Here is a 17,486-nt window from a genome sequence, read left to right as displayed (position 1 = left end):
CCACAAGGTGTTATCAAGGAATGGTTTCACTCTCTTTGGGTAAGTCTGATGTTGTTAAGGTTATGGTTTCCATGCATGGGATGAAGGTATTTGGTATGATCATGCATGTTTTTGTTGTGATTTTGCGTCATTAAATGGATATGGCTATGACTATACATGTACATGCTAATGTGGATAGATACTGCAGATGAGATTAGCCTCCCGTGAACATCACTAAGGTATGTATTTGGTTTATATGATATGGTATAATTGTAGGAAGAAGAGAATTCAAGATGAAAAGAAAAATGGTAGACTATAGTGCCTGTGACACTTCCTACAGATCAATTGGGTAGCAAGGAGAAGAGTATTCTCCTGGTATAGAAGATACATTAAGGAGCTTCAGGGCAGATATCAGAAGTTGCAAATAAGACAATGATAAGTTGGTTGAGGCTCAGGAAATACTTGCAATGGCTCAGGAGAAGCAGGTAGAGGTTAATGTAGCAATCCTTCAAAGCTTGTGATAGTTTCAGAAATAAGGATAGATGAAAATGAGTCAAGAGAAGGAAGAGAAAACTAGTGGAGCCTATGGTGGCATATCTCATTCTCGAACATATGGGATGGAGGGGATACAGTTAGAGGTGGTAGATCATTCGATACACCGGACATGAGGACTGGTATGCATGGGCATCATTCTATATCCTCATCTAGGAGACATCATCACAATCATCACCATCATCATCGTTATAGGAGGAGGGTGTATTTACCAAAGGAGTTCAAGAAGGTGAAGCCTCCTACATTTGATAGAGATATGAAGAAGACAAAAAATGTAGAGGCACAGTTGCTTGGAATGAAGAAATCTTCAGATTGCATAGCTACTTAGAGAACATGGAAGCTAATATAGTCACCTTCAGTCTTAAAGGGAAGGAAAATATTTGGTGGGAAGATGTGGATAATTTCAAGGGAATTTGGGAAGAAGACTTGATTTTGGATGATTTAGAGAGGATCCTCCATAATCAGTACTATCAGAGAGGTATTATGATGTAGATCTAAGGAGTTTGATGAGTTGCAAATGCATTTTGTGATAGATGATGAGTATACTAGCAGATTCTTAGAGTTGTTGAGCTATGTGCATTATCTCAAGGAGGAGAAGGCTAAGATCCAGAGATTCATCAATAGATTTACAATAGTATATAGAGACCAGATTGAGTTTGATGAACCTAGATCACTAGAGGAAGCCATCTAGAAATTGAAGCATTGTTATGAGAAATCAAGGAGAAAAGTTGAGCCTAAGCATTACTTGAAAAGAAATGAGAAAGAAAAAGGAAAATGGCCACTGAAGCGAGGAAGACTTCAAGATGGAGGTGATAAATAACACATTTCTCCTTACAAGAAGTTCAATGTTGTTGAGAAAGGACATGTGTCGTATCCTAGAGAGTAGAAGACTAGAGGTGATAGTAGAGCACCGTTGCAGTGTTGGATATGTGGCAAAGATCATCACAAGAAGGATTTTCCATTGCACCAGGGAGGTAGGCCTCATATCTATGGTGCTCATGAGGCACAAACAATTGGGGAGGTTGGTCATAGTATTCCTCAGATTTATGCAGTTTTCGACAACATGTAGTTGAATCACTAGGCATCTATCATTGAGATGGATGGTAAGCTTTGTGATTAAGTTATTACTATTTTGATTGATATTGCATCTAATTATAGCTATGTTAATCTGACTTGGTGGATAAGTGTGCCCTGAGAAAATAAGTGCATGAAGAGTGTTGGTTGGTGCATTTGGCTATAGGTGTAAAGAAGAGAGTTCATCACTAGGTAAGAACTTGTGCATTTGAGTTGAATGGTATCCCTACAACAACACATTTGAATGTACTACCATTGGGATCATATAGTATGATTTTGGGTATGGATTGGTTGTATCTTCATAAGAACAAGGTACATTTCTATGACAAAGCTATTGAGTTCTTGGATGATAATGGAGAGAAGAGAATATTGCAGGGGAAGAAGAAGCCTACATCAGTGAGGATTGTCACAACTTAGCAGGCTAATCGTAGTTGCAAAAAAGGGTGTGTGATGTTTGTAGTTCATATTTCCAGTGACAAGGGTAAGGATGTTGAGGATGCAAAAATATTTAAGAGGTACCTTGTATTGCAGCAGTTTCAGGATGTGATTCCAGTAGAGATTCTAGAGTTGCCTCTGCATAGGGAAATATACTTATCTATTGAGTTGGTACCAAGTGCAACATCAACATAAAATGAACCTTATAGGATGATAAGTCCACAATTAGTAGAGTTAAAGTTGCAACAAAAGGGAATTCTTGATAATGAATACATTATACGAAGTGTATTGCCTTGGGGTGCACTAGTATTTTTCGTGAAGAAGAAGAATGGTACTCTTATATTGTGCATTGTTTACAGGCACCTGAATAAGGTGACGACCAAAAATCGGTACCCGTTGTTGATAATTTATGATGTGTTTGACAAGTTGAAGGGATCAATAGTGTTCTCAAATATAAGTCTCCAATTAGGTTACCATCAGGTATGCGTCAAAGAAGAGGAAATATATCAGACTTCCTTGAGGATGAGATATGGGGATTATGAGTTTTTTGTAGTTCCATACAGTTTGACCAATTCTCTAGAAAATTTTATGTGTTTGATGAATAGTGTGTTGCGTACTTATCTGGATAAGTTTTTTATTGTATTCATTGATGAAATATTGATATATTCTAAGAATGAGGAAGAGCATGCCCATCAGTTAGAAAAAGTCTTGAGATTTATAAGAGAGCATCAGTTGTATGTTAAGCTTATAAAGTGAAGTTTATTTCATACATAAATACACTACTCGGGGTATGTTGTTTCCAAGAATGGCATAGCATTACACCTGGAGAAGATAAAGGTTGTCATGGAGTGGGTAGGTGCTATAAATTTGGAGCAAGTTAGATAATTCATGGGCTTAGCAGGTTACTACATGAGGTTCATTAGGAAATTCTCATGCATTTCATATCCTATTAAATCATTTCAGAGGAAAGGTAAGAAGTTTGAATGGACAAACAAGTGTGTAGCCAGTTTTGAGTAGTTAAAGCAGTTGTTGACAAATACTGTGGTGTCAAAGATTGTAGATCCGGATAAAGAGTTTGTAGTATGTACATATTCTTGCAAGAGAGGGCTTGGTGGATTCCATATGCAGGAGGGATATGTCATATACTATGATTCCAGGAAACTGAATGAACACGAGAATAACTATGTCACCCATGATCTTGAGTTGGCAATTATTGTTCATTCCTTGAAGATGTGGATACATTATCTTCTTGGTCGGAGGTTTGTTTTGATGAGTGTCCACACTGTACTAAGATATCTGTTTGACCAACCGAATCTGAATGCGAGGAAATCTAGATGGTTGGCTACCCTTAGCGATTTTTAATTTGAGATCAGGTACATTAAGGGAAAGGAAAACATGGTTGCAGATTCTCTCAACAGGAAAGTGTAGTTGAACCATGTTGGAGAAGTGAGCTCATATGGGACAGATTTACAAGATCAGATCTTACAGGCATGACAATGGGATGATAGGTACATGGAGCTTATGCTAAGGTTATAACAGGGTACAGATGATTAGGATGTGGATTATCATCTTACAACATATGGCTTGGTAAGATTAGGCACATGATCTGTGTGTTGGATGATTATTAACTCGAGAAGATTAACTTGAGGGAGTTTCTTGTAAAACCATATTCAGGTCACCCAATATATTAGAAGACATTGACAACAGTAAAGAAGTTCTACTATTGGGCAAATATGAACAAAGAAGTGGCAAAATTTGCAGTGATATGTTTGGACTATCAGCATGTCAAAGCACAGCGTAAGAATATAGGTGGGTTGCTTCAACTTATTTTGATTCCAGGATGGAACTGGGAGGTAATTTCCATGGATTTCGTTACATGCCTTCTAAGGACATCGAGGCAGCATTATTCTATCATGGTTTTGGTCGATAGGTTAAGCAAGATATCTCACATCATTCTAGTGAATACTACTGATTAATCTAGTGAGGTAGCACATGTCTTCATTAGGGAAATCATGGGATCACATGGTGTTTTGAAGAATATTGTTCCAAACATGGATGCCAAGTTCACCTCTAAGTTTTAGAAGGAGTTATTTACATGACTGGGGATAGAGTTTTCCTTCAGCACAACTTATCATCCACAAACAGATGGAAATACAAAGAGGGTCAATAGGATATTGGACGACATGTTGAGGATGTATGTTGTGCATTAACATAATATATGAGAGGGGTAACTTCCATTTGTAGAGTTTTCATACAACCATGGTTATCAAGAGTCATTGAGGATGAGTCTGTTTGAAGCACTACATGGGCAGAGTTGTAACACTCCCATCAACTGGAGTGATCCAATGAACAAAATAATTATTGGAATGGACATGTTGGCAGACATGGAACAAGAAATGCAAGTTATAAAGAATAATCTAAAGGCAGCACGAGACAAACAAAAAATTTATGGAGACCAACACAAGGCATTTAAGGAGTTTCAAGTCGGGGAGGATGTGTATTTGTGCATCAAGCCCAAGAATATCTCCTTGAGGATCAGTTCGTTTTCCTTTTGAGATCCTTGAGAGGATTGGACCAGTGGCCTACATACTTGCACTGCCTCTGACAGTGAAAGTCCATGATGTTTTTCATGTTTCATTGTTTAAAATATATGTAAAGCATGTTGATATTTTTATTGATTGGTCTGTATTGCAGGTGGAGAAAGAAGGAGAATTCTAGCCAAAACCCCAATGCATATTACAACGGACACATCTCATCCTCCATAATAGAGCACTCATGTTGGCTAAAGTGCAGTGGAAGCACTTTGGGACTGATGAAGTTATATGGGAGATGGTTGAGCAGATGCGGCATATGTATCCTTCATTGTTTGTCGGTGAAGGAAAATGAGTCTTGGTATTTGTACATATTTATAAATGGTTTCTATTATAAATACCATAATGATCTAAGTTATAAAGCTCCAATAAGGAGTGTGGTTGTGTTGTTGTCATATTTTACATGATGGTTTTCCTTTTGAGCATGATGTTATTGTAAATACTGCAACGGGCTGGGTTATAAAGCTCCATAGGCAGTATGTTTTTTCTCTTCAGTAATTTTGTTAGGTCTAGGCATGTTTTAATAATGAGGAGAGTGTTACCCTAAGGTGGAGGGGTCTGTAATAGACCTGGGTTAAAATTTCATGTAATAAAAGTTAATAAAGGTAAAATAGGACCACGAGCAAAGGGACACTTATTCGAAGTTGAATATCGGGAAAAATATCTTGGTGGGAATCACTTGTTGTGTTTTACGGCTAAGGGTAAATTGGAAAATTTAATGGTTAAGGCTTTGGAAAGGAAAAAAGGTATCTTTGGCACATTATTTATGAAAATAATGGAAATTAGGAGAAAAGGAAGGTGAAAGGTCACAAGTTTCATGTGAGAAGGAAAATAATGGAAAATTGAAGAAATTGCAGGCCTCATTAATAAAAAGACTGAAAGCATTAGTTGGTATAATTTTGTTAGTTTAGTGTTATAATTTGTCTCAAAGAGGAGAAAGCACCAGGAGGAGTAAGAAAGTAAGAAATCAATGAAAGGAAACGAAAGGAAAAAACAAAGAAGGACAAGGAAAGAAAAGGAAGGCAAGCATCAAGCAACTTGCAGGTATCATATTGGATGTGTGATTTTATAGTTGGTTTTGACATGCATGTTATGTTCATGTTGGTATGTCATTCCTTTGTTGTCATTGGCGTGGATTTTACTAGGATTTGACAGTGGATTTTAGCCTGCACTTGCCATTTCTGGATATCCATGGTGTGACGGGATTGTTATTGGTTTGAGTTTTGGGTTTCTGGATGGCTTCAGAATCCAAGGTGAGGTGGTCTTAGGAAGACCCAAAGGCCTATGAATCCCTTAACTAGTAATCACGGGATACACAGTAAAGCCTGAGGGTTGAGACATGAAAATTCCTTGAGGATGGTGAAGAAATTCTGAGGCATCGAAGCTCTATTCGGTTTTGTGATCTCGACATCAGTTTAGGTGAGATCACAGTATGGTGAGGGTGGAGGTGGTTTAACCTCTGGATTCCCTTGGTTGTTTATGGATTGGTTTATCCCATTAGATCCCACATTTATGCTTGGAATATGGCATGAGGGTGATTGGCTGAAAGAAAGACCTGGTTCAACCAATCTATTGTCGAGTGGTTCGTGGAAGTCTCGAACCCGGTTGGATTTTGCCTATGTTTAATAAAATATAACTTAATCTTGTTGTGATGAGTACATTTACTTGTTATTATGTGGATTTAATGGATGTTGTCTCATTATTATTTATCTATTTATATGCTGGTTATAAGCATGGTTATATGATAGACCATATTCACAATTCTATTCATGTTTTTACTTGTAACGGAATGAATAATGGATGCAAGACCTAATTGATGTTATGATAGCTAATGTGAGAAGGTAGAGACCCTTATTGTTAAATCTCAGATAAGTTTCTAGTCCCTCATGTTCAGACTTGCATTCATGACCTATAGGTTGCATATCTACCAAGTATTTGACAAAATGTCAGTCCTAGTTGGGGATGGTCAGATCAAGTCCTGGTTCCAGTTTTAGGTTTTCAAGAATTGTCTTCATTTATTTTATGAGTTCTCTAAGTTTCATAAATTTTTAGGCAAAGGCTAAGCCCCAACCTTGGAAAATATCCTTAATTCTTGCAATCAATGGCACAACACTAGCAGAAAAAGACCATAGTCGCATTGATGCAGGCCTATGGGAGTGAATGGGAACCCATAGTCTTAGGAAATACTTGGAAAGGGAGTGAATGGGGCTCTAGGTCAGGGAAAAGGTGAGTTGTCTCAGGCATTGGACACCTGGAGGGATTGGGTTACTCCTGGGGGTCCTGTGGTACCTGAGGGAAGTTAGTAGGATCTAGTTGTGTTGATTCCATTTCCTCAAGGTCATCTAGGAGGTTGATTCATATCATAGTAGGCCCTCATCTCATGTTTAGCCCGAGTAAGATGATGAAAGTGGGTAGATTTGAGAGGAGACATCATTACATTTACATAGAATAAGTTGAAGGTTTTCAGGTGTCTTAAAATATTAGGGAATCATGTAGACTGAGAAAATCTTTGTATGACCTTAAACAACACCCAACGAATGGTATTATAGATTAAAAAAATACATTCAGTAGTAAGGATTCAAAACGGGAACATCTAGCAATAACTTTCATATCAAATTTGAAAATGACAATATTTTAATTATTATTCTTTATGTTGATGACATCATTGTTGGTAATGTATAGAGTCACTAAGTAAAAAACAATCCATAGATATGCAAGCTAAATTTGATATTTCCATGCTTGAGTAACTCTAATTTTTTCATGGACTATAGATTACTCAATTTAGAAAAGATATATTCACCTCCCAAAGCAAGTAACTAAAAGAAATTTTGAAAAAAAAATGGAATGAAGAGTGTTATCTTGTCAATACTCCTATGCTCATTGGATGTAAGCTCAACAAAAATGATGAGACACTAGAGGTAAATCAACCAATGTATAGATCAATAATTGGTAGCCTTTTGTATCTCATAGCCTCATGACTAGATATTATGCAAGTTGTTGGTGTAGTTACAACGTATCAATAAGCCCCCAGACAAAGTCATCTCTTAGCATCCAAGAGGATTTTGAGATATTTAAGAGCCAAAATGCACTATGACCTAAGGTCTCGAAAGGGCCAAAAATAGCTATCAAATACATACATAGATGTTCATTGGGATGGAAGTGTAGATGATAGGAAAGGGGAAAGTGGTGGTGCTTTGGTTCTTGGAAATTTTTTAGTGGCCTGGTTTAGCAAAAAACTAAGCATATATTTCTCTTTATATTGTTAACGTTGAGTACATAGCAACTACATCAAGTTGCATTCAAATTTCGTGGATGAAAGAAATATTATTGGACATGAAGGTAGCGTATGATAAATTTATTCCAATTATTTTTTATAATACTAGAACTATCACTATATCTAAGAATCATCTTCTTTATTTAAAGACAAAGAATCTCCCCATTAAGTGCCACTTTCGTAGAGAGTAGGTAGATGATTAGATTATGAAGCTGGGATATATCTCAACAAAAGAGAAAGCTATTAATATCCTTATGAAGCCTCCTTCTTGAGAACATATTGAGTATTTAAGGTAGAAGTTCAAAGTGATGTCACACTCTTTTCTTTAATGGTTTTCTTAGAAGAAAATAAGTCAATTGTTAAATATGTACCAAGATGGTTGTAAACAATTTATACAACAAAAGAGACTTGAATCAAGGGGATTTTTCATATTACTAAGATAAGTGCAAGTTTACTGGAAGGAATTTTCAAAGTAGAGAAATAAACATAGTGATGATGAATGTAAAAAATATCGGTAATAGAATTGAAAAGGGGAACTTAGATACAATGGTGAAAAATCAGCATGATATATTATGGCCCATCAGGTGGGTCTACAAAAATATATGATTGGAAAATAAATAATTAACACACTGTTATATTAGTGCAAGGGGAGAATGATTAGAGGTGGAGTAACTTAAGCATTTTCCATATAGTGAAAACATTGGATATATTGTAGATGGAGAGTCATAAATCATAAAAAAATTGGGGAGAGTGAGAAAAAAGAAATAAATTCATTAACCTGACAGGGGGGTGTTATCGAGTGGTGGTGTTTTCATCAATGACCCCTAATGTTTGTTGATGTTTCCATCAATGCCAAAGGGGATATTGTTGAAAAAAAATTGCCATTGATGTCAATTCGATGTCATTAATGTCAAAGCGTTGTTTGCGTCAAGATCAAGGAGAGATTGCTAAGTGTGTTATCATTTTTGTGTTAGTGTGTGTTACTTCCTAGCTTGACGTCATGGATGAAGGTGATATATTTGAAGACATTTGTTCTTCATTTCCTTAGCTCCATTGAGGAAAATAAGTGATCAGTTGGATATTCCTTTGAGAGACATCTCCCTTAGTATATGGCACTTGACATAACACCCAAGGAATGAAGATAAATCTAAATTTAAGGTTTGAAAGTTAAAGAAAGGTTCCAACAAATCATGGTTCTAGGATGCATGCATACAAAAAACATCAAACACCCCCTAGTTAGTATTTAGAAAATTAAGGGAGGGTGGAAAAGTATAATCAATGTTGTTTGATCTGATAATCCAGCTTGATTCATGTGGCACACTCAATAAAGGTAAGGGTGTGTTAAGTGACATATGAAACAAATCCCATACCCCCTCCCTTTGTTAACTATTAGATAGATCAAAGGGACCATGGATGAGTTTAGGCTGTCAATCTCTTTTGAATCAGGAGGCATACCTTTGGAAGCCTAATACAAGTTAATGTGGAGCGATGGAGGTGGTGTGAAAAGTCCTTGATCATAACTTTTATTCAGAAAGGGATGGACAAAGTGCTCAGGTGCTAATTGGACTGTCCAGTCCATTTAGAGTAAAATAATAGAAACAAGTGGCAAGTGGTAGGTGGCATTCCTGGGCATAATTTTTGAGGTTCCAGGTGGCATGATAGGTGGTATTGTATTCAGTGTTTACATGGAAAGTGACTAAGAAAGATGAGATTTAAATGGAAACATGGTTGTATGGAAGGGGGGAATTTGTTGTATTTGGTGTTTTTGAGTTCCCAAGTAAGCCAGTTTCAGGTGACATGTGGCACCCAATGAGGATGCCACTTGCCGTGATGTCATTATTATGATGATAAAATGAAATTAGTAAGACGTGGTAGAGGGAGTATGATTTGGCTCAAATGGTGACATGGCATGTAGAAATGACACTTTTGACCTGTCAAGTGAACGTTTGGTGGGTGACATGTGGCATGTGACCTAGTAGGACGTGGGGCTAAAAGATAAATGTCGCATTGTGATTAGATACAATACATCAGTTGAAGGACAAGTGGCAAGAACAATGGCAAGTGATGTGGACATGGGGGGTCCCATATTGAGATACCTACGTTTTGAGCACTAAAAGTGCAATAATTTTGTAAAAATTAGAATTTGACATTGGGTGTGATATGGTAGGTGTGATGATGCAGTGATGAGATGGCATAAGTGCCACATAATAATCAATGATTTTTTTACATGGATGATAGGTTGCAAGTGATGTGACCCTCTATCTCTTAGGACATTATAGCCTAATGGGTAAACAAAGACCGACGAGTGGTGAAGTGGTGGGTTGAAGGAAGAAGAACTCTTAGTCATGAATCTTATTATTTTGGGATAAGGAGTAATTGCACATAAAGCCTATCAGCCATCAGGGCATCATGCTGCAATATCGTTGTAAAGAAATTTGTGTTATGAAATTAGAGGTTCATTCACAGGGTATGTGCAATGTTAGAGTTATGATTCTTATGGAGAGTTAAGAGAAGGAAATAATATAACTATGTTGTTGACTGAGGAAATGACCCACAGTATTGATTAAGAATTATATGATGAAAGAATATGAAATGTTTGAATTCTCACTGTTATAATATATTTAAACGACTTTGTTTATTGACATAGTCGAATATGATTTCCATGGACGTATGCCTACGGTAATTGAAGTGGAAAAACATATAGAAGAAAATGAGAATAACATAAGATTGTTGGATGTGATAATGAGAAATATAGGTTGTGAAAGGAAGAGTGTTAGTGATGTAAAAAATGGAGTTGTGAGGTAGTTGAATAGAAAATATGAAGTTGTTGTGTGAGCTATGCTAGTGTAGTAAAGTGGAGTTGCGCATATGGGAAAATAATTACATCAGTAGCAGTGAAGGAAAAGAAAAATTGCATAAAAGAGAACAAATAATGATTGTTGGTCTAAGCATATATGTATTGTAGTAGAATATCTATCTCACTGAGAGTTTCAGTAGTGAGAGCAGAACAAATAATTTGAAATATGAAATGGATTAGAGCCTGTGGATCTATGTTTGAAAATGAATGAAATAAGGATTTTCTAGGCAAAGAGGGTTCCATCTGGAATATTAGGGAGTGGTTGTTTCCTTGAAGTTGTTGTCTGTAAAGATAGGAGAGTTGGTGCTTCCTTCAAGTGAGTGCTTGTAAATTTAGGGGATGGGTGTCTCCTTCTAGTTGGTTCTAGAAAGGTTGATGTAATAGTAGGTTTCGACCTACGACAATATTCAAACATGGGTTTTGTGTTTCTTTCTATTTATGGGGTTCCACATAAATATTTTTGTCTCATATATTCATGTTGTTTGATTTATCGTGTTATGGTATAAATAATTTATGATATTGTAAATAATCTTAAATATTGTTAAAATTCAGATAATATTGATTAACCCTCCTCTCAGTATTATCTTGGTTTCTAACAATTATCATCTTTAATGCTTGGAGAGTTACATCTTAGATATCAAAGGTATAGAGATAAGAGGAGGATTGATATAATTTATCTCTTTTATCCTTTAATATCTATACTTTAAATATTGTATCCTTATGTTCTAGTCTTTCATGAGCATGATTCATGTTTAGTATGAATGTTACATTGATGAGGAGATGTTGGACGTAGGGTTTATAGATAAACCCCTAAGTTATGCTCCTTGAGGAGGAAGAGAAGAGGAGAAATAATTCATGAGGTTAATGACTTGCTACTATGTCTCTAGCTTGTTGGAATAGGTTTAGTGGAGATAGGATTTTGCATGGTTTCCAAGATGAGATTTTCAAGAATTCAGCTACAAAAACTATTTTATTGAAGAATTGATTTTTAGCTTTAATTATCTTCATGGAATTATAATTTTCATCATGTATATATCTTTCTTATTTGGCTTGTTCATGAAAACTTTAAGGTGTTAACATAGATATTGAAAAAAATATTGTAGAATTTTCCCTTATAATTATTGTTGTCATAAGGAGATTCAACCTCAATTACATGTGAGGGTAGAAGCAAAGTCATATGTTTGCAATATTTTCTTATGAATCTCCTAATGGATTAGGGTGGTTAAGAAGCTAAATTTGTTTTATCTTTTATTCTATTCCTAAAGTAATAAATTCATGGTAATAGATTTTAAAAAGCTTTATAAAAATAATTGAAATTTCTACATTTATATTAAATATTAAATAATGAAAAATTATATAGTAATCATATTTTTCAATCATATTATATATTACCTTTTCTATTTTATAAATTATTATGAAAATATTATCCCTTTATCATATTTTATTTATTCATAATTAAAAAAATATAATTTGTTAATAAAACAAATTTTTAAGACCAAGTGATATAGATTCCTATTGGATTGAAATGTGATTTTGATAAATACACATTATCTAAAATACATTAGAAATCATCTACTAATTTGAAAGATATAACTATCATTTTCTAAAACATTTATATCACATATAATACCAAAAAAAATCATCTTCTAATTTAAAAGGTGTAACTATCAACACCTATATTAAATATAATATCCAAAAAAAATATAGTCTGCTACCTCAAAATACGTTTCCCTAAAATTATAATCTCTTATAAGCTTTATAGCCAAAATTATTAAATTTATATTTTAGATATACAAAATATTATCTACTAGAAGAATAATTTATATATATTTCGGTTCATGTAAATTCAATAAATGCACGGAAACCTCGTAAAACTATTTATTAACATGTAGTGCATTGAATTGATATTCATATTTATCATCAAGAACGTTAAATGTATTGGATTCATATTCACATTTATCGTCAATCATGATGAGCTTTTTCTACGGTATGTTCATTGAAGTATTTTGAACTATTCCATTATAAAAAACTATGACTTGGGTACAAAATATCTTGTTTTCGTCCAATTTCATATTCTTAAATTCAATGATTTCATTAAATTTAAAAAATATTAATTATTAGCAATTGTCCCAAAAGTATAAAGAGAGGCCGATAGGATTATTAAAAGGAAGAAACTTCTATAGATAGTCAAGCATATATAAAGCTCACTAGTGACGAAGGCAATAACCACGATGACCATCCCGTACCAGCACATTTGATATTAAAAGAACAAAACCAAAACCAAACCATTCATATCAATATATTAAGTCTAGAACGCGTTCATACTTAAAGCTCAATAGATTATTGGCAACACGTTTTTTTTTTAAATAAAAAGTAAATTACAGTGTTGTACATGGTAAATGAAAAGCAGAGATTTTGTGATTTGCAAATATTAAAACAAATCACTTACATTGCTGGTTGACACTACAACTAAAACATTAACTAATTGTAAGATGCTTTTCGTAAACATTAGTATTATTATTTTTAATAAAATTCATTTAATAAAAATTATTTAATTAATTATGGAAATTAATATTATTAAAATTTTGAAACTCATTTTAAATTCATGTAGTTTATTTTTCAAAGTATTTTGGGAAATCTTCTTAAAATAAGGAATGCAATTGCTAGTATAACCAACTTGTATATAAGATATTTTTTTTAATAAGTAATTGATTTTAAAATTAATATATTTATTACTCATTTAGCCTTATATAAACCCATGATAGCCTCATATCAACCTCAACAATTTGCAAGGAAACTTTGCCTCGTCTATAGATGAACCAAAAAATAGTCTTGTGCAAATGGATATCTTTGTGTAGAAGGATGAATTCGGACCTTAGATTGTATTCTTTGAAGTCCAAACCCTTGCAAGGAAGTAGGGTAAATATGACCTCTAGGACTTGTGCATGTAGCCTCACAAAGGGTCCATAGAATTCTATTAAAAGAGAGCGAAATAAGGGACAAAAAGCCCACTCAGTTGATTCCAAAATCCCAACAAAAAAACATAACCAAAAACATAAAAGATAAACCCAATCAACTCCAAAAATGTGACCTATTATTACATGTGTGCATGACTACAGAGATAATTGGTTTTCACATTGTTGTTTTTTTGGGGAGAGTTTTCCCTTATCACATCTTCGCCTTGAACTTGGGGTGAGTCTTTGGGATTTCTACATCTGGGTGGAAACAATATCCCTCTACAATTGGTTTTTTCTACTGAGATATGTTATCTATTGAACAGTTGTATTTGTAATGTACAAAGCTCGCTAGTGACCAAGGCAATAACCACGATGACCATCCTGTACCAGCACATTTGAAACTAAAACAACAAAACCAAAACCAAACCATTCATATCAATATATTAATTTTAAAACACGTTCATACTTAAAACTCAATAGGTTATTGGCAACACACTTTATTTTTTTAAATAAAAAATAAATTACACCGTTTTACATGGTAAATGAAAAGCGGAGAAATTTGTGATTTGCAAATATTAAAACAAACCACTTACATTGCTGGTTGACATTACCACTAAAACATTAACTAATTGTAAGATGCTTTTCCACATTGTAATTTAATATGCTTTTCTATCTTCAACTTTTAAACTCATTATTTATGTATAAAATTGCTGTCCACTTATATCATATATAAAACCACCTTAATTAATGATGATAACCCCTCAAGTGAAGGTCAGATCAACATTATTTACTTAAACCATGAGTGTTGAAAAAGCAGTATTTAAATAGATTATATAAACATTAACCATTCCACAATATCAACATTATTTTCTTGGATTATGTCAACATTTACCATTGTGTGCATCTCGGTAACTATAACCAGATGGAGATAAGGTAGGCCCTGTAATATTGCTTACTTGGTTTATGTCAACATTTACCATTGCGTGTATCTCGGTAACCATAACAAGATGGAAATAAGGTAGGCCCTGTAATTGATAGTGCGATTAGAAAGTCAAATTATAATATTCTTAAACCAATACTTATTGTATTCTTATATGTATATTTAATGTATTTAAACCTCTTAAAATATGCATCCTGGCATTATCATGCTTCTGTGATTAAAATACATCCCTTACATGCAACGGAAAAACCACAATTCCAACATCCATAACCAAAAAAAAATTGAAGACACCCACTTCTATGTATATACGCTTGCAGGATTCCTAACGGATCAAGGTCTCTCAGTTTAATAGACAAATCCTTATGGGAAGTCATTCAATGATATGTAAATAAAAGTAGTCTGTAGTGAATATAAATCCTTGAAAAAATATCAAACCTTGTTATCCAGTTCTATTTAATGTACTTAATCCTCATGCCACTCACTGGTGTGGTTTACTATTCATATGAATGTCATATGGAAAACAGTGAGGTGACATGATGCTGGTGAATGATAAGGGCAGACAATTACATAAATATGAAACCTAGTTATCCATTTCCATTCATTGTACTTAATCCTCTTGTCCTACCCGCTGGTGTGTCCTTTGATGGTTTACTATGCACATGAATGTCATATGGTAGGTTCAACAATCTCAAGTAAATTTTATACAAAATTAGTTTGAGAGTCGATTGAATATGGATTTAGTTCATACCGAAATAGATTCATCTAGGTTTAAAGTTAAAGCACAGTTCAACCAACTAATTGAAGATGTGCATCCTTGCATTACCATGTTTAACATATATATCAAACTAATATTCAATGTATTTAAACCTCTTAAAATATGGATCCTTGCATTATCATGCTTCTGTGATTAAAATACATCCCTTACATGCAACGGAAAAACCACAATTCCAACATCCATAACCAAAAAAAAAATGAAGACACCCACTTCTATGTATATACGCTTGCAGGATTCCTAACGGATCAAGGACTCTCAGTTTAATAGACAAATCCTTATGGGCAATCATTCAATGATATGTAAATAAAAGTAGTCTGCAATGAGTATAAATCCTTGAAAAAATATCAAACCTTGTTATCCAGTTCTATTTAATGTACTTAATCCTCATGCCACTCACTGGTGTGGTTTACTATTCATATGAATGTCGTATGGCAAACAGTGAGGTGACATGATGTTGATGAATGATAAGGGAAGATAATTACATAAACATGAAACCTATTTAGCTCAAGTAAAGTTTATACAGAATTAGTTTGAGAGTCAATTCAATATGGATTTAGTTCATACCGAAATAGATTCATCTAGGTTTACAGTTAAAGCACGGTTCAACCAACTAATTGAATATGTGCATCCTTGCATTACGATGTTTAACATATATATCAAACTAACTATTTAAATATATGCATCTATGCATCCTTGCACTATCATGATGAGCATAGACATTAAAGCAGGTTATTTCAGGTTAATAGTTTATGTTCAATGCATTCTATACATTGTCTAGAACCAGATCATACTCTGGAATGAGGTACTTTCAGGTTATTTGTTTGTGTTCAATGCATTCAATACACTGTATAGAACCAGATTAGACTGTCCAGAACCAGGTTATTTGTTTATGTTCACTGCATTCAATCCACTGTCTAGATTCCATACATGGGTTACAAGTTTACTCTAGAGCATGGCCATTGAAAAACCTCAATTTGTAAATTAATATAAGTCCCATCACCCTATTTACAATCCCTAAATTATTTAATGAAATTAGATTTGAACTGAGTACAAATCCCATCTCGTCACCTCACTTGTTGTACCTAAACTCTTTAGTGAATCTAGAGTCTATTTGCTTAGTAACACTGAACGTGGGAACACCTAATGGACTTCAGAAACAAAAAAAGTAGTGGTTATGTCTTCTTATCTATGCTTTAAGGTTTGAGTATGGAAAGGAGAAGGCCGAGGCATTTAGAGGAGATATGGGAAGGTTACATGTTGACATGTATTTCAATGTCAAGAAGATCAGTGATAGGTTGCAGGGAAGTTTGTTCATCTTCTTGAGTTGATGTTTTTCTTGTGGATGTAGGGTCTTAGTAATGGATAGTTGGTGGAGTATTGGGATTGATTCAGATTCAGCTGATTAGACTCTGTTTCCTCTTAAAACATAGTCAAACTCCTGACTCCACTTGGACTGCGAAGAGTCTGATAACATTGCCAAGAAGCTTCGTATGGCATAAATTGCAGAGCAGTAAAGGCATTAGTGGGTTGAAAAGAAGATGTCATACAGATCAACTTGGTTAATAATTTACTCAGTCCATCTATATTTAAGAAGCACATCTATAATAATTGAAAAGCCACTGACCTTGAAGAAGAGGGGATGGTTGAGGTTCTGTTCCTCCATCTGTTTGAGGACTGCAAGCCAATCTACTCTTTTGGGCTTCATTATTCTCAGCCACTTCATGATTAATTCAGATGGATCATCCTCTTCTGATAAACAAATTATATGTTTCATCAAGGCCTTGCTCCTTCCAGACAACTTTGGAGGTAGAGCTTCTATGAGCCTTTTTTGCGCCTTATCCAATCCATTGTCGTCTACATCAGCCCACCTCAATCCCTTGCCCTTTACTTGCTGGTTCTGATAGCGGTTCTCACTGCTACTAGTTTGAAAACTAAATTATGATAGGTTTTCCCACTTTTAAAAACATACCACAACTTAAAAAAAATAAAAACATTTTTTTTTTAAACCACAAATACTAACTACAACCACAAAGGTACCCACGTGCCTAGTCC

The sequence above is a fragment of the Pinus tabuliformis genome, chromosome 1_1 (genome assembly GCF_031772625.1).
Source record: "Pinus tabuliformis cultivar Carrire ecotype Pingquan chromosome 1_1, CPIR1, whole genome shotgun sequence".
Classification (NCBI taxonomy): Eukaryota; Viridiplantae; Streptophyta; class Pinopsida; order Pinales; family Pinaceae; genus Pinus; species Pinus tabuliformis.
Note: the sequence above shows the minus strand (reverse complement) of the source record.